The sequence below is a fragment of the Tamandua tetradactyla genome, chromosome 5 (genome assembly GCF_023851605.1).
Source record: "Tamandua tetradactyla isolate mTamTet1 chromosome 5, mTamTet1.pri, whole genome shotgun sequence".
Classification (NCBI taxonomy): domain Eukaryota; kingdom Metazoa; phylum Chordata; class Mammalia; order Pilosa; family Myrmecophagidae; genus Tamandua; species Tamandua tetradactyla.
Window position 1 is genome coordinate 91,059,372 of NC_135331.1, and position 25,742 is coordinate 91,085,113.

The following is a 25,742-nucleotide window of genomic DNA, read 5'->3' on the forward strand; positions in this document are numbered from 1 at the left end:
TTTCTATCTCTTTATTTTTTTCAAGCAACATTTGAACCTTGAAAACATGCTAAATTGAAGAAACCAGTCACAAAAGAATCAAACTCCAACCTGTCTGCCCATCTGTGGGCAGCAGCTGAATATCAGTTAAATTCTGTCCACTTCCCAACTACTGGAATTCTATCCCTAGGTTTATACCTAGGAGACATATGAAAACATATGTCCACACTATAAAAATTGTATGTTCATATTTAATAGCAGCTCTATTCATAATAGCTAAAAAATGGGAACAATCTAAACATCAACCAGTTGTTGATTGGATAAACAAAAGTGTGGTGTATCCGTACAATGCAATATTATTCAACCCTAAAAAGAAATGACGTAGTGATACACGCCACAGCATGGATGAACGTTGAAAACATTAAGCTAAGGAAAAGAAGGCAATCACAAAGGTTGTCTGTTTTATTATTCCATTTATAGGACATGTTCAGTATAGGTCAACCTATAGAGATAAATAAAGTAGTGGTTACCTAGGGCTGGGGAGATTGGGATGATAGCTAAGGGGTATGGGGTTTCTATTGGGATTAAACATGTGTTCTAAAATCTATAGTAGCATTGGTCACACAACTCTGAACATACTAAAAATCAGTGAATTATATATTTCAAATGGATGAGTTGTATGGGTTTGTGAATTATATCTTACTAAAGCTGTTAAAAGAAAATAAATAATGGCTGAAAGTTCCTCAGATTTGGTGAAAAACAAACTTACAGATCTGAGAAGGTCAGCAAATCCTAATAAGATAGATACAAAGAAAACCACATCTAGACACATTACAGTCATATTGTTGAGAACTAATGATAAAGAGGAAAACTTAAGAAGCCAGAGAAAAATGACTCATCACAGAAAGGAGAACAATGATTATTTAATGGCTAACTTTGTATCAGTAAGAACAGAGATAAACAAACAGTAGGATAACATCTTTGAATATTGAAAGAAAGACACTTACAACCTAGAATTCCATACCCAGCTAAAAAGTCCTTTAATAATGTAAGGCAAAATAAAGACATCTTTAGATGAGTGATAATTGAGAGAAAGCTAGCAGTGATGAACTACAAGAGGTTCTGAAAGAAGTCAAGCTGAAGAGAATGACACCTGTTGGAAACGCAAATCTACAGGAAAGAATGAGGAGCACTGAAAATGTAAATATGTATTTTTTCTCCCCTAATTTCTTTAAAATACAAGACTAAATTATTTAACACTCTTTGTGGGTCTATAAAATGCAGATGTAATATATATGACAACAGTAGCCCAAAGGATGAAGGGCAGAAAATGAGCTATATTGTTGCAAAGTTCTTAGATTTTTATGTGTAGTAGTACAATACGAACTCTAAGTAGATTATGATACTTTAAGATTACCTATTGTAATCTCTGGAGCAAACACAAGCATATGTAGACAAACAAAGAGGTTTAGCTAAAAAGCCCATAAAATAATTACTATAGAGTACTAAAAATTGGGTTAACCAGAAAGAAAGCAGAAAAGGAGAAACAGAAGAACAAAGCAATAGAAGGAACAATTAGCAGAATTGTACACTGAAAAACAACCTGTGTCAGTAATTACATTGAGTGTAAATAATTATTTAAAGGCAGAGATTGTCATACTGGATAAAAACACAGTTAGAGGGTGCAAAGGTAGTTCAGTGCTAGAATTCTTGTCTGCCATTCAGGAGACCCGAGTTCGATTCCCAGCCCATGCACGTCTCAAAAAAAACAAACAAGCAAAGACAGACAGAGAAACAAACAAAAATTTAACAAATGGTGTTGCAGTAACAGGATACTCACATGGAAAAATAATGAAATGTGACCCCCGCCATTCAGCATGCCAAAAAAAGAAAAGAAAACAAATGAACAAAAAACACAGATTGAAAGTGAAAGAATGGAAAAAAAGTATAGCATGTGATTAATAGTTTATGAAAGCTAGAATGTCTGTATTACCATCAGAAGAAAATAAACTTAAAGACAAGGATTATTAATAGACATAAAAAGCAAGATTGCATAATAAAAGGGTCAATTTAACAGGAAGATATAACAATAATAAATGCATGTGAACCTAATAACAGAGCTTCAGTGTTTACAAACCCAAAACAGACAGAATTAAAGGGAGAATTATGGAAATCTATTATCCAAATTGGAGATTTTTAAATTGGATATTATTTATTAGATATATATAGAACTTCACATTTCCCAAATGAGATTGTACTTTTTCTACATGTTCACAGAACATTTACAAAAATTGATCTTGTGGGCCACGGTGGCTCAGCAGGACCCGGGTTTGATTCCGTGTGCCTGCCCATGTGGAAAAAAAAAAAATTTGATCTTGTACTTGACCACATAGATACCTTAACACATTTCTAAATAAAATATTTTGCAAGCCATACTCTCCAGTCAGAAGCCATTATATTTAGTAATATGATAAAAATGGACCAAAAATATCTTAACTACATGTGTTTGGAAATTAAGAGGCACAATTTTAAAGAACATTGGATCAAAAAGAAATTAAAAAGAGAAATAACAAACTACTTAGAAAACAATAAGAAGGAGAATAATATACCAAAATCTTTGAATACAATGAAAGCTGTATGTGGAGAAAATGTCCTGCCTTACATGCCTTCATTATTGAAGAAGAAAGATGAAAAACAAAAGGATGAAAAGGAAAATGTGAGGCATTGACAGAAATTGCTATGTGTTCATTAAAACTCAAATTCTTCTCCTACTGGGCACACAAAAATATGTACATGTACCTGTTTTTATGTATTTTATAATTTCTTCTTTTTATTAGAGAATTTGTGGTTTTGCAGAACAATCAGCCATAACATAAAGGATTCTAATATACCACTTCACCATCAACTCTCTATATTGGTTTGTATCATTTGTTAAAATCGATGATAGCACATTTTTATAATTGTACTATTAATTAAAGTCCATGGTTTAACTTAGGGCTCACTGTTTGTGTAGTGTAGTTCCATGGATTTTTTAAAAATGTTTTTTATTGCAAAATATAACTTATATACAAGGCAATGAAAAAAAACCAGTACTTTTCAAAGCACACTTTAACAAGTATTTACAGAACAGATACCAGAATTTGTCATCTACTACCATTCCACCAACTGAGATTTTTCCTTCCATCTGCTCCCAAACACTGGCGACTAGAAGGAATACTAATATAGTGATGTAGCAGTCACACTCGTTTGTTAAATCCATTTTCTCTGTTATACCTCCTCCTTCTCCTCTGATCCTGCTCCCAAAATCTGTTGGTATCTTTAGGAAATGCCCATTCTGACTTCTCCATGCTGACAAGGGGTGTTGACACTAAATGATAGGGGAATGTAATCAATTGATAATCTTGGAGAGGCTGATCCCTTAGGGTTTTAGGATGTGTCTGACCTAGGAACCCTCTGAGAATTATAGGTTCCAGGAGAGCAAACTTAGTGCATGAAATTTTTATAGTCTCAGTCTGAGCTATAGGTGTTCTTAAGAGTCAACAGGAGTGATGTTGGTTGGGGTTTAGTAAACCATGGCAATTAGCACTATCTAAATGAAGCTGGCCTTAAAGGAGCCTCCAGAGTAGTCTTTTGACTCTATTTGATTTCTCTTGGTCACTGATGCCTTATTTTGTTACACTTCTTTTCCCTCTTTTGGTCTGGAAGGTGTTGTTGATCCCACAGTGCCAGGCCCAGACTCATCCCTGGGAGTCATGCTGCACGGTGTCAGGGAGAACATAGTGGGGAGGGTAATGATTTTCCTTGCAGAGTTGGACTTATATAGAGAGAGGCCCCATCTGAGCAACAGAAGAGGTTTCTTGGAAGTTACTTTCCTTTTCTGCTTCTCTATTCTTTTTCTGCTTTCTTTTTGGTTAACCTAATTTTTAGTACTTCACAGTAGTTATCTTATGGGCTTTTTAGCTAAACCTCTTTGCTTGCATATATGCATGTGTTTGCTCTAGGAATTATGATATGTTATCTTAAGGTATCAATCTCTACTTAGAATTCATATTGTACTACTACATATAAAAATCTAAGAACTTTGTGACAGTATAGTTTATTTTCTGCCCTTTGTACTTTGGGCTGTTGCTATCATATATATTACCTCTGCATATGTTAGAGACCCACAAACAGTGTGGATCTATTTGGATAGTCTTAGCTTCTCTCCTGCAGGAATAAGTTTTATAAGGGCAAGCCTCAAAATCAAGGGCTTGGCCTATTTCCATGAGAGTCCTCAGTGGTTGAGACCTGGGGTTTCCTAGATGGAGAAGTTTAATAGGCCCATATATATGGGACTATTAAATATATGTATATGTGTGTATGTGTGTGGAAATATATATATTTCTCCTCCCCCCTTTGGACCCTCAAGGTACTCTACCAATACTTTTTAATTATCAGCCCACCACAGTCTGAGGTGTATCCTGGTGTATCCAACATTAAGTTGTACAGAATTACAAGGCCTCATTCTCATTCTGGACTCCGGGAGTTTGGGTTGTTTAAATGAGCTATCAAGACAGATTGGTTTAGAGTATGTGTTACAGAAAATTTATGTTCTAGACATAATGAAACCTATCTGCCTTTGGTCTCATATAGTTGATGAAGGTCTCGAGTATATACACTATCCTCTTTTATCCTGTATTCTGATTTATCTTAGCCCCAGCCAGATCAGCTTCATTTTTAACTCTAATTGAAGCCTGATTTCTGTTTTGGTTACTTTAACTGTTATTATATATAGCTATGCTAACTTTCAGGGCTCTAGCACTCCATTTCTGGGTCTTAAGTGTCACAGAGTTATTCATAGTTTCAGAGAAATACCAGCTGATACACATATAGCTGTGTCTCAGAATCTAGAAATACAACTTCATGTTAAGTGTGACTGCTATAAAGGCTTACAATCTAGGCTCCCATTTTCTTATAAATATTTTCTGAAAGAGACCTTAGCATATCTGTTCTTTTGTTTCTGGCTTAGTTTGCACAACACATTGTCCCCAAGATTTATTCATTTCTTTGCATGCCTCTTGACTCCTTCCTTTTTGTAGCCTTATCATATCCAGTCATAAAAATGTATCACAGTTCGCCATTCTGCTTCTGAATTATTGTGTCCTATGGCTCCCTCAGTCTATTGGGCATTATCGATAATGTCCAAAATAAGCAAACCACCCTCCAAGGGGCTAGACCTCTTGTTTCCCTACCAACAGCGAATAGGTACATCTCTCTCTCTGCGTACTCTAGCACTTATCTCTCTCTGTTCATTTTTAAACAGTTTTATTCACACGTCATAAATCCAGCCTAATTGTATAGACATGCCTTTGCTACCATACTCTATCTGAAGACATTTTCTTTTCTTCTGCACAGAATCCATACCCCTTTCCCAATCCCCTCGCCTGTTGATATTCGGTTTTGGCATTAATGCCTTTTTTACATTCAGTGGAAGAAGTTACTGATGACACTAGACCCTAGCTTACATTGATTGTACTTTTTCCCATATACTATTTTCAATACCCTGCAGTATTGACATTCATTTGTTCTCCCTCATGCAAAAACATTTTTTAATTTGTATATTTAATCACCATCATGTACATTCTAGGCTTTGTCTTCTTAATATCCTTTATCTCTTTAGCCATATTTTCCTTCATGTCCTTGAATTGATTTAGGAAACTTTTTGAATATCTTTGATTTGTTGTTCCAACTTCTGAGTCTCCTTTAAAGATTTAATTTGTTCCCTTGGCTGAGCCATATCTTCCTGTTTCTTAGAGTGGTTTGTAATTTTTTGCTGATATCTAGACATCTGATTATCTTAATGTGTTTACTCTGAGGGTCTGTTTCTCCCTCTTGTCTAGGATTTTGTTGTTGGTTGGTTTTGTGTTAAGGCTCTTCTTTGATGCTTGGTCTAACTTATTCTAGGGCATTAGAATAGCTTGTCTCTAACTGTATTTTCTCAGTCCTCCTTTTGATTTTTGCTCTGGATATGCAGCTTCAAACAAACCATCACAGCTGGATATGTGGTGCAATTTTTAAGACTGCACTTTTTGTGCAATTGTTTTACTTCCAGGAGAGAGCTTCCTTTCTTCTTCCTTCCCACAAATCTTGATCTGTTCTGTTGTTTTTGTTCGGACTTTCCCCCCTAGCTCTTATGATTTGTTTAAATTCTCTCCCTTCCTCTGTGACCCATTTTCCTTGCACTTTTCAGTTCTGGGACCAATCCTATCATACAGCTCACCTGTATGTTCAATTACCCACACCTTTTATTTCTGTGAAGCTTTTCTGCCTCCAGTTTCTTCCCTGTTAGAGTATCCCACACCAGGCATATAGATGGGATCAATCCAGAAAGGGTGTCACTTTGGAAAAGTTTCACAGTTAGGTGTCCTGCTGACTGAAACTGTATTGAGGGCAAAACAGTTCTTATCAGTCTTACCATAGGCTTTCCGCCCCCCAACCCCCATCTCCACCCTGTGTGACCTTTTGTATGCAGCAATCCTCAGCAGTTTGTGTTCTGCCCTGGGTCTCTGTGGATTTGGCTTCCTATGCTTGGATATGTGTGGAGTTCTAACTCACTGCTGTGTTACTCTACCATTTCTGTCCAGTGGTAGGTAGCAGGGCTGTGTGAGGGGAGGAGAAAGGGAACCTTCTGGTATCCAGCTGGAATTCTGCTTCCTGAGATTTTTTTTCCCTTCAATTCAGCATTTGTGGAGTTCTTTTCCAGTCTCTGCCATCCTCCAGAGTTCTAACCACACAAAAGTGGAGTTTGTCCTTTTATTGGCTAAATCTCTGTGGAGGCTTTTCAGGGGATGTCTTCTGTCACCATGTTGATGATGTCATTCTTTGATTGATTTTTGACAAGGTCGCTGTGATGGTTTGTTTGAAGCTGCATTTACCCCAGAAAAACATGTTCTTAAATTTAACCCATTCCTATGTGAACCTGTGAGTGTGAACCTAGTGTAAGTAGAACTTTTGATAAGGTTATTTCATTTAAGAAGTGTGATCCACTTCAAACAGGATGGGTTTTAATCCTATAACTGGAGTCCTTCATAATGAAGTGAAATTCAGACAGACAAACAGAGAAAGCCACAGAAGGAGCAGCCAGAAGCTGGACATCAACGGAATCTGGAACAGAATGGAGAATTTCTGTCTCTGTTTTAGCCAGCCATCTTCTTCTGGAGAGTTCATTGAAAACCTGCCTTGAACTTCCCAGCCTTCAGCTTGCCATGCAGAATTTGGGCTTGGTTATTCCCACAGTCATGTGAGCCAATTCCTATAAAATTTCTCATAATTTTATATTACATTTAAATTAGATACATATATAATACATATATCTCCTATTGTTTGTTTCTCTAGAGAGCACTTTTGTAGGAGTCATTAACCCAATGTGGGAAAGAACAGACTCTTCAATAAGTGGTGCTGGGAGAATTTGATATCCACATGCAAAAGACTAAAAGTGAACTCTACCTCACACCATGAATAAAAATTAAAGCAAAATGGATCAAAAACCTAAATATAAGAACCAAAACTATAAAAGTCTTAGAAGAAAATGAAGAGAAATATCTTTAGGACTTGTTATAGGCAGTATATTTTTAGATTTTACATACAAAGCAAAAGCAACAGAAAATAAATAAATTGGACTTCATGAAAATTAAAAACTTTTATACATCAAAAAGACATTATTATTACCCAAGATGGTGGCCACCATGAAGAAGGCGGTTGCAAAAGATGTCAATGTTACTTTTGAAGATCAACAAAAGATAAACAAATTTGCACAGAATATAAATAGAATCACAGAGCTAAAGGAAGAAATTGAAGTACAAAAGAAACAACTCCAAAATTTAGAAGATGCTTATGATGACATTATGTTGACAGAGGATGACTGCTTTCTTATCAAATCGGAGATGTTTTCATTAGCCATTCTCAAGAAGAAACACAAGAAATATTAGAAGAAGCAAAGAAAAATTTGCAGGAAGAAATTGACACTTTAGAATCCAGAGTGGAATCAATTCATTGGTGTTAGATTTGAAAGTTCAGTTATATTCAAAATTTGGGAGCAACATAAACCTTGAAGCTGATGAAAGTTAAACATTTTATAATACTTTTTAAAATTTGTTTCATAAACTTGAATATTGTTTAAAATGATAATTTCTCTTCTTCAAATGATATGGAAAGCAAAACTTTCTTCTTTTAAAAAAATGGTTCTTTAAAAAGTTTAATGGAAACTTGCCAATTTTCATGTCTGGCTTATTTATTTTATATTTTTAAAAGAAGACAGTATTCATCTATGTATTTTACGTAACGATTATATCAAGTTTAGGGGCTTTATGTCATGTTATTAAAATCAGTTAAGCAATAAAAAAAGGACATTATCAAAAAAAGGAGGACATTATCAAGAAAGTGTAGCACAACCAACAGAACAAGAAAGTATTTGGAAACCATGTATCTGATAAGGGTTTAATATCTAGAATATATAAAAGTCCTGTAACTCAACAACAAGAAAAGACAATCCAATTACAAAATGAATGAAGGAAAAAAAAAAAGGACTTGGATAGACATTGCACCAAATAAGATATACAAATGACCAATAAGCACATGAAAAGATTCTCAACATCATTAGCCAATAGGGAAATGCAAATGAAAACCACAATGAGATACCACTTCCTACCCACTAGAATGGCCATTATCTTAAAAAAAGAAAATGAAAATAGATGATGGCAAGGGTGCAGAGAAATAGGATCCTTAGTACATTGTTGGTGGGAATATAAAATAGTGCAGCAAAGGAGGCTCCAAAGGACATTTTAGGGACACAATGAAAAAATTAGTATATAGACAGTAAGCTTTATATCAGTATTAAAGGTCTTAAACTTTATCATTATACTTAAGGTGGTTACATAACTGAATATTCTTATTCTTAGGAAATGTGCATGTAAGTATTATGTGTTCAAGAATTGTGAAGTCTACAAGACACTCAAATTTTCAGAAAACAGATAATAGATAAAATGATACAGCAAATATGACAAAATGTTTATATTGGTGGATCTGGGTATCTTGTGTGGGTATGTTGGAATTTTCTGCATGTGTTTTCTATTATTTTTTCAACTGTCCTATACATTTGAAATTATTTCAAATAAAAAAGTTTAAAGGAAAAAAGTCCATGATCAAAGTTTCCAATTTACATTAGTAAAAGATGAGAAAATTAAACCTGAAGTAAATAGAAGAAAGGAAATAATAAAGATATGAGTTGAAATCAGTGAAATTGGAAACAGGACAGAAAAACTGATAAAGCCAGCAGTTGGATTTGTTAAAAGATTTTTAAAAATTGATTAACCAGTACTGCACCTACTCTTTGAGACTAAAAGAAGAAAGGTTTATTTTGTGTGGAACCTATATTTTTTGTAGCACATAATCTAACTCAACCTGTCTGGATAGTTCATTGAACAATTGAAACACAGGGAGCCCAGGATAAGAAGGAGGGCCTTTTATCCTGTATAGCTTAATATACTGCCTGGATACACCCTAGGATATATTAAGCAGATAATCAAAAAGTATTGGCAAAGTCCCTTGAGGGATGGGAGAGAAATTATGAAACTATTAAACTTTACCATCAGGAAATTCCCTGATACTGTGTCAAACATTAGGGACACCTAAATCAATAGGCTAAAGCCCTTCATCTTGAGGTTTACTCTTGTGAAGCTTAGGTAGGTAGTGGAGAAGCTTAGCCTACCTATAGGTATGCCTAAGAGTTACTTCTGGAGGACCTCTTTTGTTGCTCAGATGTGGCCTCATTCTCTCCTGGCCCAACTCTGCAAGTGAAATCATAGCCCTCCACTCTACGTGGAACATGACATCCAGGGGTGAAAGTCTCCTTGGTGGCGTGGGAGATGATTCCCAGGGATGAGTTCGGCCCTGGCATGGTGGGATCAACAATTGCATCCTGACTAAAAGGGGGAAAAGAAGTGTAATTAATAAAGTATCAATTACTGGGAGAGTTCAAATAGAGTCGAGAGGCTACTCTGGAAGTTGCTCTTACACACGCTTCAGTTAAACATTGCTACCTATCATAACTTGCCAAACCCCAACCAGGACCATTTCACCAATCCTAAAGAACACCTAGGGCAATATATAAGATTCTACAAAGGTTCCGTGCACTAGGGTAACTTTCCAGAAACCTACAACCTCCAGATGGGTCCCTGGACCAGATAAGTCCTGAAACCTAGAGGGCCCAGCCTTTCCAGAACATTGGCTAGTTCCATCTCCCCACCCCATATTATTGACAGCCCCTTCCAATATGAAAAAGTTAGAATGGCTGTAGCTCAAATACCCCTAAAGAGTGGGATAGAAAGATCAAAGTTGATGGTGGAATTATACAGAGAAGGTAGGGTTTACCAAATTAATATGATTGCTGAATCATTATATTGATATTTCTTTTAGTCTCCAATATCTTAGAGTAGCTAGAAGTGAAAAACCTAAAATTGTGGAATTATAACCCATACCAAACTCTGAAATCTGTTCTACAACTAATTGTGCTGTGCTTTGAAATTTATTGCTTTTTTACAATATGTTATTCATCACAAAAAAGAATAAAATATATCTATTGTGATGATAAAAAAATATTTATTCCTTCTGGCCTCCTATATTCTGGATCAGCTAGAAGGAAAAATCTGAGAGGAGTGTATAGTAGCCCATAACAAACTCTGGGATCTGACATGTAACTACTTGTTGAAGAATGCTTTGAAAACTATTGCTTTTTGCTCTTTTCTTTCTTTGCTTTGTATATATGTTGTATTATACAATAAAAAAAAGTTAAAAAAAAATGAAAAATCATCAGGTATGACTGTATAACAGATATGACCAATTATAGAAATAAACAAGCAATAGTTATTTTTAAAAAAGTAATTAACCTTTAGCAAGACTAATGAGGGGAAAAAGAGAGAAAACATATACTAACATTAGGAATGAAAGAGGGAACATCACTATGGATATTACAAATGTTGACAAGATATTAAGGAATATTATGAACATCTACTTGTTGATAAATTCAACAGCTCAGGTGAAATAGATGAAATTTTTAGAAAAACAACTTACTAGAATTGACACAAGATAAAACAAAATGTCTATTAAGGAAATTGTATATGTTATTAAAACCTTTTTCATAAGTTTCACTGATAATTTCTATCAAACATTTAAAGAGGAAATAATACCCATCTTACACAAACTATTTCAGGCAATAGAGAAATGAAACACTTTCAAACTTGTCTCATAAGTATGATATAACACTGATAACAAAAACCTGATAAAGATATTACGAGAAAATTAGATCACAGATCGGTATTCATTATGAGCATAGACTCAAATCCTTAATAAAATCTTAGCAAATTGAATTCAGCAATGTTTAAAGTGAATAACACATTACTACTAAGGGTGGTTTAACATTGGAATGCAAAGATGGTTTAAAGTTTGAATAATAATTGGATTTAGCAGGATTGCAGTATACAAGATCCATATATGAATTTCAATTGTTATTAACATTGGAAAGGAAGAAGTAAAACAATCTTAGTCACAGATGATATAATTATTTACATAGACAATTCTAAGGAATCTACAAAACGACCGCTTAGAACTAATAACTGAATTTAGTAAGGTCACAGAATATAAGGTCAATTATAAAAATATCATTTTTATTTCTATCTTCTAGTAGCAAAAAAACTAGAAATGAATTACACTGTTTCCTTTATGGTAGTGTCCAAAACATAAAATATATAGAAATAAATCTAAGAAAAGATATATATAGAAAATGACAAAACCTTTCTGGGAGAAATTATAAAAGGCTTAAATAAATATACCATACCTTGAATACATACAATGTTCCAGGATATACTGACTCACTATTGTTAAAATGTCAAATCTACACAAATTGAACTGTAGATTCAACACAATCTCAATCAGAGTTCAGCAAGCTTTTTTTCTTATTATCAGAAATTAGCAGACTGATTTAATAATTTACATGGAAATGGTAAGAACTAAAGCCATCAAAATAATCTTGAAAAAGAACAAAATGGGAGGATTTATAATACCTGACTTCAGGACCTAAAAGAAAAGTATAGTAATCAATGCTATGTTATTGGCAGAAGGATATACAGATCAGTGGAACAAAATAGAGTTCAGAAATGAGCCACTATACACAAACTGCACTTCAAATCATGCGGTTAAGAAACCCAACATTGTAAACAATGCAAAAATCTAGAAGAAAAGACATTTTTTCTGCTAAGAAAAACATATATCTGTTCATGCAGAAATTTTCAGAGTAAAACCTATTAGAGCATACAACTAGGATTGAAAGGCATGTTCCATTACATTCTCTGGACTGGAATAATGTTAGCTATTTTAGTGACTGAAATGTTTCATTTGGTTGATGGAGGGTATCCTGCTATCCAAACCAGCTGCCTTAGAGTTGTCCCACAGCTTTGTTTAAAGACCAGCCAATGTTGTGTCTCTGCAGTGAAAATACTTAAACCAGCCTATGTTGTGTCTCTATAGTGAAAATACTTAGATGTAGATTTGAGTAAGAAACTTAAAAGCCAAGACCTGGGCTGTGATAACCTCAGTGGAGGGAAACAAAGTGTGTTTGTGGATCTTTTTAGTTCACAGATGAGGGTTCAATTTTTATAGGACCTGAAGAAGACTGATTATTGCAGGAGCCAGGGGAGCAGGAGACTTGAAAAAATGCTGGTTTAATCCCATTTCTGCCATTTGCTTAGTCTCAGCTTTCCCACTCTGATCCTTAGGACAAGTCATTTAATCTTTCTGGCCATTTGTTACCTCATTTGCAAATTATAGATTTGTACTAAATGATCATTTAAGATCCTTCTGTCTATGAAATCCAAGAATTCTCACTTCCCAACATTTTGGTGTGTTTTCACAAGATGTCTGGCCCTTTCTATGCCATCTCTTAGGCATATTGTGGTCCTCTAGTAGGAATGAAACTTGATCAAAATTTATTTTTCCAACTTGATTCCATTTTAGCTTCCACAATGAGAAACAGTAACAGATGGCCAAAAAATATTTTCCTACATATTTGAAGTGGAATAAATAGCAGTCTGCCATTAGCCTTTTCAGCCATCCTTAGACTCTGAGTGATATAATCCTCATTTAGGAACAAATTCTGAATAATGTGTGTACTAGAAACTGTGCGGGATAGAAAGAGAAGTATACAATGTGGTTCTTAAGACTTCAATGTTCAGTTGCCACTTGCAAACGTAAAACTGGCTAATGATGAATTGGAATAATTGGTTCATTAACACATTACTGCAGTTTAACTGAGTTATGCTCCCTTTTGGGTAGAGAGTTTGAGCTATTGCTCCCTGTTTAGTTGATGAGAGCCAAAATGTGGACACTTGTATGATTCTCAGAGCAGTAGGTTGTTTTTGGCTGAGCTGCAACCCCCACCCACCCACCTGCCCAGCGAACACATACACACACACACGCACACACACACAAACCTTCCCCTCCCATACCTGGCCCTTTTTACTTATCTGTTATAAAATGCAGACAGAATATGTTGAAGAATTCTTACTGTCCCTTTTGAGAAGCCAGTAAGGTTTTCATTTTTTTATTGTTTTCTATTGGTATATTGATAAATGTAAAAGAAAATATATATTGTATCATTATTACTGCCACAAGAGACCGGCCCATGATGGTCAAGTAGACCTGCATGTATCATGAGTGGTCCTTAGAGTATACTTAAAGAACTCTGGGTTGTTTAGTGCTTTTCAGCATTTAATGATTTCTTACTTACATGTTTGATTATAGAGTTGATGGCACAGTATCCTCTGTGGTCTCTTGCCAGCCTCTGTTAGAGACTGGACACCTTTGCTGGAATGGTGGTGAATTAACCCTGGGCATACCTAAAAAAGATTTTATTAATATGATTGTTTGGGTGAAGTACAGTAAGGTTTTTGATGGAATTACACTGTAACTTTTTTTTAACTTCCTTTTTTTTATTTTTAACTTTTTTTATTGTACAGTATAACATATATACAAAGCAAAGAAATAAAAAGGCAATATTTTCAAAGCACTCTTCAACAAGTATTATGGAACAGATCTCAGAGTTTGTCATGGGCTACCATACGATCCTCTCATATTTTTCCTTCAAGCTGCTCAAGGATATAGAGGGCTTAAATCTTTTTTTATAATCACAATTGACTTTTTTGCCTCCTTTTTGGTGAAAAATGACATATATACAAAAAAGCTATGCATTTCAAAGTATAGCAGCACAATTTGTTGTAGAACATATTTCAGAGTTTGACATGGGTTACAATTTCACAATTTTAGGTTTTTACTTCTAGCTGCTCTAAAATACTGGAGACTAAAAGAGATATCAATTTAATTATTCAGCATTCTTATTAAATCTTATCTTCTCTGTGTAACTCCACCATCACCTTTGATCTTTCCATACCTCTCACTGGGGTTGTTTTGGCTATGGTAATTCTAAATTTTTTATATTGGAAGGGTCTGTCACTAATATGGGGTAGGGAGATGAAACTATCTGGTGTTCTGGAGAGGCTGGGCTAGGTTTCAGGACTTCTCTGGACCAGGGACCCATCTGGAGGTTGTAGGTTTCTGGAAAGTAACTCTAGTGCAAGGAACCCTTGTGGACTCTTATATTTCACCCTAGATGTTCTTTAGGGTTGGCTGGAATGGTCCTGGTTGGGAGTTGGCAGGTTACCATAGGTAAAGAGGTCTAGCTGAAACTTGCATAAGAGGGACTTCTAGAGTAGCCTGTTGACTCTATTTGAACTCTCTCTGCCACTGATACTTTATTAATTACACTTCTTTCCCCCCTTTTGGTCAGGATGGAATTGTTGATCCCACAGTACCAGGTCTGGATTCATCCCTGGGAGTCATCTCCCAGGTCGCCAGGGAGTTTTTCACCCCTGGATGTCATGTCCCACGTAGGGGGGGAGGACAGTGATTTCACTTGCAGAGTTGGGCTTAAGAGACTGAGGCCATATCTGAGCAACAAAAAAGATCCTCCAGAAGTAACCCTTGGCATGCCTATAGGTAGTCTAGGCTTCTCCACTACCTATATAAGCTTCACAAGAGTAAGCCTCATGATATAGGGCATGGCCTATTGATTGGCCTATTGATTTGGGCGTCCCTAAAGATTGACACAGTATCAGGGGATTCCCTGAGGGTTTAATATTTTTCTTCCATCCCTCAGGGGATTTTGCCAATACTTTTGGCTATCTGCTTAGTATATTCTAGGATGTATCCAGGCATTACAATAATCTATACAAGATTAAAAGACCTCTTTCTTATTCTGTGCTCCGTGTGTTTCAGTTGTTCAAATGAGCTATATAGATAGGTTGATTAGATTATGTGCTACAGAAAATTTCAGTTCCAGACCAAATAAACCTTTCTTCCGTAGGTCTCAAAGAGTATGTGTGGTTCTAAAATATAGACACTGTCTTCCTTACCCCTATGTTCTGAATTACTTTAACCCCAACCCTTTCAGCTTTGTTCTTATCTCTAAGTATCAGGTTATATATATGTATATAACAGCCTCTCAAAATCCAGAAATAATAATCACCACTCCGGACTTAATGTGTCTACTCTAAAAGCTTACAGTCTAGGCCCCTGTTTTCTTATAAGCATTTTCTAAAGGTGACCATACCATTTTGTTGTTTTGTTCCTGGCTTATTTTTGTTTCACCAAATGTTGTACATGTTCATTCACATCGTTGCATGGCTCATGACATTGTTCCTTTTTGTAGCAGCACAACCTTCATTCATAAGTATACGCCGTTGTTCAGCAATCTACTTCTCCATCAGTGCATCCTTCAGCCACCTGCATTCATTGGGCATCATGTAGAGGGCCCAAAGTCCACAGTCCATCAACATTCTCAATTTTAGATAATTTCATTGTCCCCAAGAGAAAGAAAATCAATAAGCACACTCTCACCAAATAGGAAATCTAAACCTCCTCTTAATTCTTGTCCCTCCCCCCATTATTTACCTATGCTGTTGCTGTGGTAGTGCTTATGGTTTCCATTTGAACATAGCTCATAGAATGCATTAGCAGTTTTCCCCTTGTACCCCGTACTTAGAATCATAGCTTGTAAGACTGATTCATATTTCTAGTGTTAATTAGTGAGACATGTAGATCTATACAACCCCTTTCAATCTTGTTCATCTTCAATTTGGTAATATTACTTATAGACCCACTAGAGAACCACCTTCACTCCTATCTGTTCCCTTATGTTGGAGTTCAATCTCATTAGTTAACAGTTCACCCACCTCTAGCTTCTATGTATCTCTAAGCCCCCTATATTCTATATTATAAGCCTCTGTTTATACCTTTCTGCTGGTCATAAAAGTGGAATCATACGGTATCTATCCTTTTGTGTCTGGCTAATTTCACTCAGCATTATGGCCTCAAGGCTCATCCATCTTGTCATGTGCTTCAGGACATCATTTTGTCTTACTGCTGCATAATATTCCATCATGTGTATATACCACATTTTGTTGATCTACTAGTCTGTTGATGGGCATTTGGTTTGTTTCCATTTTTTAGCGATTGTGGATAATGCTGCTATGAACATCGGTATGCAAATCTCTGTTTGTGTCATTGCTTTCAGCTCTTCTGGGTATATACCAAGTAGTGCTATTGCTGGGTCATAGGGCATCTCGATATTTAGTTTCCTAAGGAACCGCCAAACAGTCTTCCATATTGGCTGTACCATTATACATTCCCACCAGTAGTGCATAAGTGTCCCAGTTTCTCCACATCCTCTCCAATATTTATAGTTTCCTGTTTGTTTAATAGCTGCCATTCTTATAGATGTGAGGAAGTATCTCATTGTAGTCTTGATCTGCATTTCCTTTATAGCCAATGAAAAAGAGCATCTCTTCATGTGCTTTTGAGCCATCTGTATTTGCTCTTCAGAAAAATGCCTATTCATATCTTTAACCCATTTTATAATCGGTTGGTTTGTTCTTTTATTGTTGAATTGTATGATTTCTTTGTATATACCGGAAATCAAACCTTTGTCCGATATGTGAATTCCAAATATTTTCTCCCATTGAGTTCGTTGCCTCTTCACCTTTTTAACAGTATTTTGAGGTGCATAAGCATTTGATTTTGAGGGGTTCCCATTTATCTATTTTTTCTTTTGTTGCTTGTGCTTTGTGTGTAAAGTTTAGGAAATTACCTCCTATTGATAGATTTTCAAAATGTTCCCCTATATTTCTTCTAGAAGCTTTATGGTACTAGTTCTTATATTTAGGTGTTTGATCCACTTTGAGTTAATTTTTGTGTAGGGTGTAAGATAAGGGTCTTCTTTTATTCTCTTGACTATTGATATCTAGTTCTTCCATGCCCAATTATTGAAAAGACTTATTTTGTCCCAGTTCAGAGGATTTGGGGGCCTTGTCAAAAATCAGTTGACCATAGATTTAGTAGTCTGTTTCTGCACTCTCAATTCAATTCCATTGGTCAATGTTTCTGTCTTTGTACCAGTACCATGCTGTTTTGACCACTGTGGCTTTATAATAGGTATTAAAGTCAGGAAGTGTTAATATTCCCATTTTGTTCTTCTTTTTTTAGGGTGCTTTTAGCTATTCAGGGTCTCTTTCCCTTCCAGATTAATTTGGTAATTTTCCAAATCTTCAAAGTAGATTGTTGGAATTTTGGTTGGTATTGTGTTGAATGTGTAGATAAATTTGGGGAGAATTGACATATTAACTATATTTAGCCTTCCTATCCATGAGTAGGGGATGTCTTTCCACCTATTTAGATCTCCTTTGATTTCTTTTGGCAATGTTATGTAATTTTCAATGTACAAGTCCTTTACGTCCATGGTTAAGTTCATTCCTAAGTACCTGGTTCTTTTAGTTGCTATTTTGAATGAATTTCTTCCTTAACTGACTCCTCAGCTAGGGCATTGATTGTGTATAGAAATGTTACTGATTTTTTGCACATTAATTTTTTATCCTGCCACCTTGCTGAATTTGTTTATTAGCTCAAGTAATTTTGCTGTAGATTTCTCAGAATGTTCCAAGTATAGGATCATATCATCTGCAAATAATGAGAGTTTTACTTCTTCCTCTCTAATTTGGATGCCTTTTATTTCTTTTTCCTGCCTGATTGCCCTAGCTAGAACTTTTAGCACAATGTTGAATAATAGTGGTGACAGTGGGCATCCTTGTCTCATTCTGATCTTAGGGGGAAAGCTTTCAGTCTATTTCCATTGAGTACGATGCTAGCTATCATTTTTTCATATATTCATTTTATCATATTGAGGTAGTTACCTTTGATTCCTATCTTTCGGAGTGTTTTTATCAGAAAAGGATGCTGAATTTTGGTGCCATGCTTTTTCAGCATCAATCGAGATAAACGTGATTTTTTCCCTTATTGATTGTTAATGTGCTGTATTACATTAATTGATTTTCTTGTATTGAGCCTTCCTTGCATTCCTGGTATAAACCCCACTTGGTTGTAGTGTATAATTCTTTTAATGTGTTGTTGAATTTGATTTTTTAATATTTTTTAAGAATTTTTGCATCTGTGTTCATTAGGGAGATTGGCCTGTAGTTTTCCTTTCTTATAGCATCTTTACCTGGTTTTGGTATTAAAATAATATTAGCTTCATAAAGTGAGTTTAGGTAGAGTTCCTTTTTCCTCAATTTTTTTGAAAAGTTTGAGCAGGATTGGTGTTAGTTCTTTTTGGAATGTTTGATAAAATTCTTCTGTGAAGCCATCTGGCCCTGGGCTTTTCTTTGTAGATTTTTGATGACTGAATCTCTTTGCTTGTGATTGTTTTGTTGAGATCTTCTGTTTCTTCCTGAGTCAGTGTACTTTGTTTGTGTGTCTCCAGGAATTTATTCATTTCATCTGGGTTGTCTCATTTGTTGGTGTATAGTTGTTCATAGTATCCTCTTATGATTTCTTTTATTTCTTCAGGGTCTGTGGTAATGCACGACTTCTCATTTCTGATTTTGTTTATTTGCATTTTCTCTCTTTTTTTTCTTTGTCAGTCTTGCTAGTGGCCCATCAATTTTATTGATTTTCTCAAAGAACCAACTTTTGATTTTATTGATTCTTTCTGTTGTTTTTTTGTTCTCCCATTCATTTATCTCTGCTTTAATCTTTGTTATTTCTCTTCTTTTATTTGCTTTGGAGTTAGTTTGCTGTTCTTTCTCAACTTCCTCCAGGTGTGCTGTTAAGTCCTCAATTTTTGCTTTTTCTTGTTTTTTAATATAGACATTTAGGGCAGTAAATTTCCCTTTTAGCACAGCCTTTGCCACATCCCATAAGTTCTGATAAGTTGTATTCTCATTTTCATTCATCTCCAGATAGCTACTGATTTCTCTAGCAATTTCTTCTTTGACTCACTGGTTGTTTAAGATTTTGTTATTTAATCTCCCTGTATTTGTGAATATTCTTGTTCTTTCATCTCCAGATAGCTACTGATTTCTCTAGCAATTTCTTCTTTGACTCACTGGTTGTTTAAGATTTTGTTATTTAATCTCCCTGTATTTGTGAATGTTCTTGTTCTTTCATGGTTATTGAGATCCAGTGTTATCCCATTGTGATCAGAGAAAGTGCTGTGAATAATTTCAATGTTTTTAAATTTAAAAGACCTGTTTTGTGCTCCAGCATATAATCTATCCTAGAGAATGTTCCATAAGCACCATAGAAGAATGTATATCCTTGTGTTTTGGGGTGCAATGACCTAAATATGTCTGTTAGAGCTAATTCATTTATCAAGTTATTTAATCTCTCTATTTCCTTGTTGATCTTCTGTCTGGTTCTTCAGTCTTTAGAGGAGAATGGTGTATAGAAGTCTTCTACTATTATTGTTGTAACATCTATCACTCCCTTCAGTTTTGCCAATGTCTGTCTTATGTACTTTGGAGCTCCTTAATTGGGAGGATAAACATTTATGATTGCTATATAGTCTTGGTAAAGTGACCCTTTAATAAGTATATAATGTCCGTCTTGTCTCTTATGATGTCTTTACATTTAAAGTCTATTTTGTCCGATATTAGTATAGCCACTCTCACTCTTTTTGGTTACAACTTGCGTGGAAAATCTTTTTCCATCCTTTCACTTTCAATCTGTTTGTATCCTTGTGTCTAAGATGAGTCTCTTATAAACAGTGTATAGCTGGATTATGTTTCTTAACCCATGCTGCCAATCTGTATCTTTTAATTGGCAAGTTTAGTCCATTAACATTCAAGGTTATTACTGAAAATGCATTTCTTGAATCAACCATCTTATCTTTTTAATTTTATTTGTCAGATCTATATAGTCTTTTCCCTCTTTCTCTTTGTATTCATTAAATTACCCTTAGTGGTACTCTTCAATTCTGTGCCCTCCTCCAGACCTTCTTCTCCTGTCTTGTTTTTTCAGCCAGCAGAACTCCTGTTAGTATTTCTTGTAGGGCTTGTCTCTTGTTGACAAATTCTTTCAGGAATTCTTTATCTGTGAAAACTTTAATCTCTTCCTCAGTTCTGAAGGACAGTTTGGCTGGGTACAGAATTCTTGGCTGGAAGTCTTTCTCTTTCAGGATCTTGAATATATCATACCACTGCCTTCTCGCCTCCAGGGTACTCGTTGAGTAGTCTGAACTCAGTCTTACTTGGTTTCCCTTGTATATAGTAGATTGTTTTTCTTTTGCCACTTTCAGGATTTTCTGCTTCTCTTCAACATTTGACAGACTGATTGGTACGTGTCTTGCCTATTTGGATTTGTTCTGTTTGCAGTTCACTAGGCTTCTTTGACTTGTATTTTTATGTGGTTTATGAGGGTTGGGAAGTTTTCTCCCATTATGTCTTCAACTACTCTTCCTAGCCCTTTACTCCTCTCTTCTCCTTCTGGGACACCGATGATTCTTATATTTGTGCCCTTTGTTTTGTCTATTATTTCCCTGAGATCCAATTAAATTTTTCCATCGTTTTTGCCATTTGCTGTTTTGAGTCTTCGAAGTCAGTTATCCTGTCCTCTATATCACTTATTCTTTCTTCTGTCTCTTCAAATCTGGTGTTGTGTGCCTCTAGTAATGTTTTTATTTGGTTAACAGAGTCTTTAATCTCTGTGATATCTGCTATTTTTCTATATGTTCTTTCAAATTCCTCTTTATACTCTTCTAATATCTTCTTGATCTCCTTAATGTCATTTGCTCTCTCACATATATCAATAAGTAGAGTCCTGTGAACATCTTTAATTAGTTGTTTCAACGTCTGAGTCTCCTCTGGTGTTTTAATTTGGTTATTAGGCAGTGCTGTGTTGTCTGCATTATGATATGCTGAGTGATCTTCTGTCTTCATGGCATGTAAATATCTGATTGATTTACATTGGAAGTTGATTTCTTTCAGTAGTCTAAGGCCTTGTGTTTGTGGGATGGTTGTATAGGAGGGAGCAGGGTATGGGATGAGGCACTCAGTGCAGTGATTTGTTTCAGAGCAGGTATAGATGCAGGGTGAGGATATTATGATGATGCTTGTGAACTTGGGCGCCTAGCGGCCAGGGAGGAATGTAGCAACAGGGAGGATGTACCTGTGCGGTTGTACTGGTCTGGGGTGTAACCCTGGTGTGCGCAGGTCTAAGGCATGGGGCCCTTTGTGTGCATGCGTAGATCTGTGACAGCAGGTCGGCGTTATGCCTTCTTGGACTGGGGGCAGATGTGATCCTGCTGTGCAGGTCAGCACTTTCTCAGAGCTGGGAAGTGTGGCTGAGGGCTGTGCACATGCGCTGTTCTAGGACTGCTGCAAAGTGCAGTTTCCAGACCTGAATGACATGATTGGGAGCTTGTGTGCATGCGTGGGCCTGGGAGTGCCATAAACCGATATGTAGCGCTTAGGGGAGATGGGGTGAGGCAGTGCAACACTATGGACAGGGGGCCAGGGGTAGCCTGGGTCTGGAGTTTAGTGCCCACAGCCTTCATATGCTGCAACAACCTGCAGGGAACAGGGAGGGGGAGGTAGTGCTTGGGAAGGGTGCAGAAGAGGTGGGTTGGGCTGCACTTGGGGTGGGGCAGGTACATGCACTGGGCGCTGGTATGGTGGGGGTTCCTAGAGTGCCAGGAATGGGAGTGGGTGATGGGGTTCTGGCGTGTGGGGTGTGGGGTGAGACACAGTTCACGAGGCTGCACTGGTGAGGGTAGCGTGCCTAAGGAATGCAGCTTGGCTTACTTTCTAGTCCCAGGCTCCTGTCCATGCACTCCCACAGACTCCAGCTTTCTGCCTCTCAGCTCCTTGGCCTCTGCAATCAGGGCTGCTGTATGTGGTGTGGAAGACTCTCCCAGGTCAACTGCACTCCCGAATTGCCACCTCAGTCGCCCTCCTGCCCCTTCTCTAACTTTTCGATGGAGCAGGGCTAATCTTGAGTTACTCTATTTGGCCATCTTCCCCTTAACTTACAGTTCTTACATGTTAGGCTTAAAATGAAAGGTTGTAAAAAGGGAAAAGATATTTTCTGACCACTTCTGAGACAGCTTTTAACTTCATTCTGTACCAGGTATGTTCTAGAGGAACTGTTCAAAATATTAAGAGAAGACATTAGTAGAAGTAAGACTGTACAGTGAACAGATCTGGATTTATCCTCTGCCTCTGCCTCCTCCTAGCTATGTCACTTGAACAGATTACTTCACATCTGAATCTAAGGTTCTTCCTCTTTAAAATTGTGATAACAATACATACTTCATATAGGCTATTGTGAAGATTGGTTGAAATAATGTTTCTGAGACCTTAGTTCAGTGCCTAGAATTAAGTGAGGTGTTGTAGTTATTGCCTTAGCAGTAGTTTGGCCCTGCTAGTCCAAGTCAGAGGATGAGGCACTTTCCTATTTTGGTATACGAAATAATATTTTAAAAATGATGCTTTCTAAGCTGACCAAACACCATTGATCTGGTCTATCCTATAGGGTAAGAAGACATAACGTTATTTAAGTTGTTGTACCAACTGAACTATCTCTACAGTCTATGGGCCTAGATAAAGATGTTAAGCCAGCATTTCTGTATATCCAGAGAAAGTAAAAATATTTGGTAAAAAAGGGACAATGCATATAGGCAATAGAGGCTGAAGCAGGTAATCTTCTTCACTATATAGAGATTCACTCCTCTGGAAGCAAAAATTATGTAATAAAATGAAGTTTATCCTCTTGAAGCCAGACAGCCCTGGGCATTCTCGGAGAAATTGAGACCTCAGTCAAAGGCTAGCACCATAAGGGTTCTTAATTTAGTCCCATGAGCCTGGCAATTCTTGATTGGATGTTGGAGAGCCCTGGGAGTTCTTGGCTAGATGCTGGTGAACCCTGAGAATTCTCTGCTACATGCTAGAAAGGCACGTGATTTCTCAGAGAAGTCTAGACCTTGGCCAGGGGCTGATGCCATGAAGGTTCGTGACCTTGAGGAAAGAACTCAAGGACTAGTCAGTGTGAACAGCCAAAGAATCCAAAGATTAGCCAATGTGTACAGCTCAAAACTTTAATGTGGAGTGAAGGTACACACTGGAAGATGAGCGCATGCATTCTCTAAAGGAGGAAAATCCCTCTGAGGTAAGGGTCCTTGCGTTATAAGGACTTGGAGGATCCCTTCTTCCTCTGGCTATGCTAATAAGGAATTGATGAGCTGCACTTTTCATTGGTTCTTTTCAGATGCCAACCAGAGTGAGGGCTAAGTGTGTTTGTGCATTCCTTTCTGTAGCTGTACACTGTTCCATCATATGTATATGTATACACCTCAGTTGGCCATTCTACTTTTCAATCAATATATCCTTCAGCCACCTCCATCTATTGAGTATCATATATAATGTCCAAAGTCAATAATGTATGTCTCACATTATCTATTTACTTGGAAATCAGCAACACTCTCATTTTTACTAATTTTCATTGCACCACAAAGAGGAAAATAACTGATAAACACACCCTCACCAAATAGAAAGTCTAAACCTCCCCTCATCTCTTGTGTTCCCCTTCACCCCCAATTATTTACCCCTGGCATTGCTTTGATACTGTGGATGTCTTCCTATTAAATATAGTCCACAGCATGCAATGGTTGTTTACCCTTATTGCCTGTTTCCTTTTCGTGGATGCTGGCAGAACACAGGAGACTCCTGGATCAGAGACAGAAGATTTTTTTTAAAATTTATTTTATTAATTTATTTATTTTAAACATAACAATATACAAACATGAACATTCTTACCATATGATCATTCCATTCTTGGTATATAAACAATAAAGCACAATGTTATTATATAGTTGTATATTCATCACCACAATCACCTCTCAGAACATTTGCATCAATCCAGAAAGAGAAAAAAGAAAGCATTCGTACATGCCATACCCCTCCCCCTCCCCCTTACCGATCACCAGCATTTCAATCTACTAAATTTATTTTAACATTTGTTCCCCCTATTATTTATTTATTTTCAATGCATATGTTTTACTCATCTGTCGATAAGGTAGATAAAAGGAACATCAGACACAAGGTTTTCACAATCACACAGTCACATTGAGAAAGCTATATCATTATACAATCATCATCAAGAAACATGGCTACTGGAACACAGCTCTACATTTTCAGACAGTTCCCTCCAGCCTCTCCATTACACCTTAACTAAAAATGTGATATCTATATAATGGTAAGAATAACTTCCAGGATAACCTCTCAACTCTGTTTGGAATCTCTCAGCCATTGATACTTTATTTTGTCTCATTTCACTCTTCCCCCTTTTGCTCGAGAAGGTTTTCTCAATCCCTTGATGCTGAATCCCAGCTCATTCTAGGATTTCTGTCCCATGTTGCTAGGAAGGTCCACACCTCTGGGAGTCATGTCCCATGTAGAGAGGGGGAGGGCAGTGAGTTTGCTTGTCATGTTGGCTGAGAAAAAGAGACCACATCTGAGCAACAAAAGGGGGGTGACTCTTAGGCCTAATTTTAAGTAGGCTTAGCCTATCCTTTGTGGGGTTAAGTTTCATATGAACAAACCCCAAGATTGAGGGCTCAGCCTATTGCTTTGGTTGTACCCACTGCTTGAGAATATCAGGAATTTTCACTTGGGAAAATTGAATTTTCCCCCTTTCTTGTCATTCCCCCCCAAGAGGACTTTGCAATACTTCTTTATTCACTGTTCAAATCACTCTGGGATTTATGAGGGCATCACTGTTCTAGTTAGGTAGCTGCTGGAATACAATATACCAGAAACGGAATGGCTTTTAAAAAGGGGAATTTAATAAGTTGCTAGTTTACAGTTCTAAGGCTGAGAAAATGTCCCACTTAAAGCAAGTCTATAGAAATGTCCCATCAAAGGCATCCAGGGAAAGATACCTTGGTTTGAGAAGGCCGATGAAGTTCAGGTTCTCTCTCTCGCAAGTGAGAAAGCACATGGCAAACACAGTCAGGGTTCCTCTCTTGGTTGGAAAGGCACATGGCAAACATGGTGTCATCTGCTAGCTTTCTCTCCTGGTTTCCTGTTTCATGAAGCTCTTGGGGAGGCATCTTACTTCTCTGTCTCCAAAGGTCAAGGCTGGTGGACTCTGCTTCGTGGTGCTACAGCATTCTCTGCTCTCTCCGAATCTCTTTCATTCTCCAAAATGTTTCCTCTTTTATGGGACTCCAGAAACTTATCAAGACCCACCCAAATGGGTGGAGACACATCTCCCCTAATCCAGTTTAACAACCACTCTTGATTGGGAGACATCTCCAGGGAGATGATCTAATTACAGATTCAAACATACAGTTT

The 25,742-nt window shown here is 36.8% G+C and overlaps 1 protein-coding gene and 1 pseudogene across 2 annotated transcripts in view; both read left to right on the top strand.

The window, feature by feature from the left end:
• BLTP3A (bridge-like lipid transfer protein family member 3A) overlaps positions 1 to 25,742 on the top strand; it is a 144,539-nt gene that overhangs the window by 34,523 nt on the left and 84,274 nt on the right. The window lies entirely within an intron of this gene.
• Positions 4,893 to 8,178, top strand: LOC143682623 (prefoldin subunit 4 pseudogene; annotated as a pseudogene).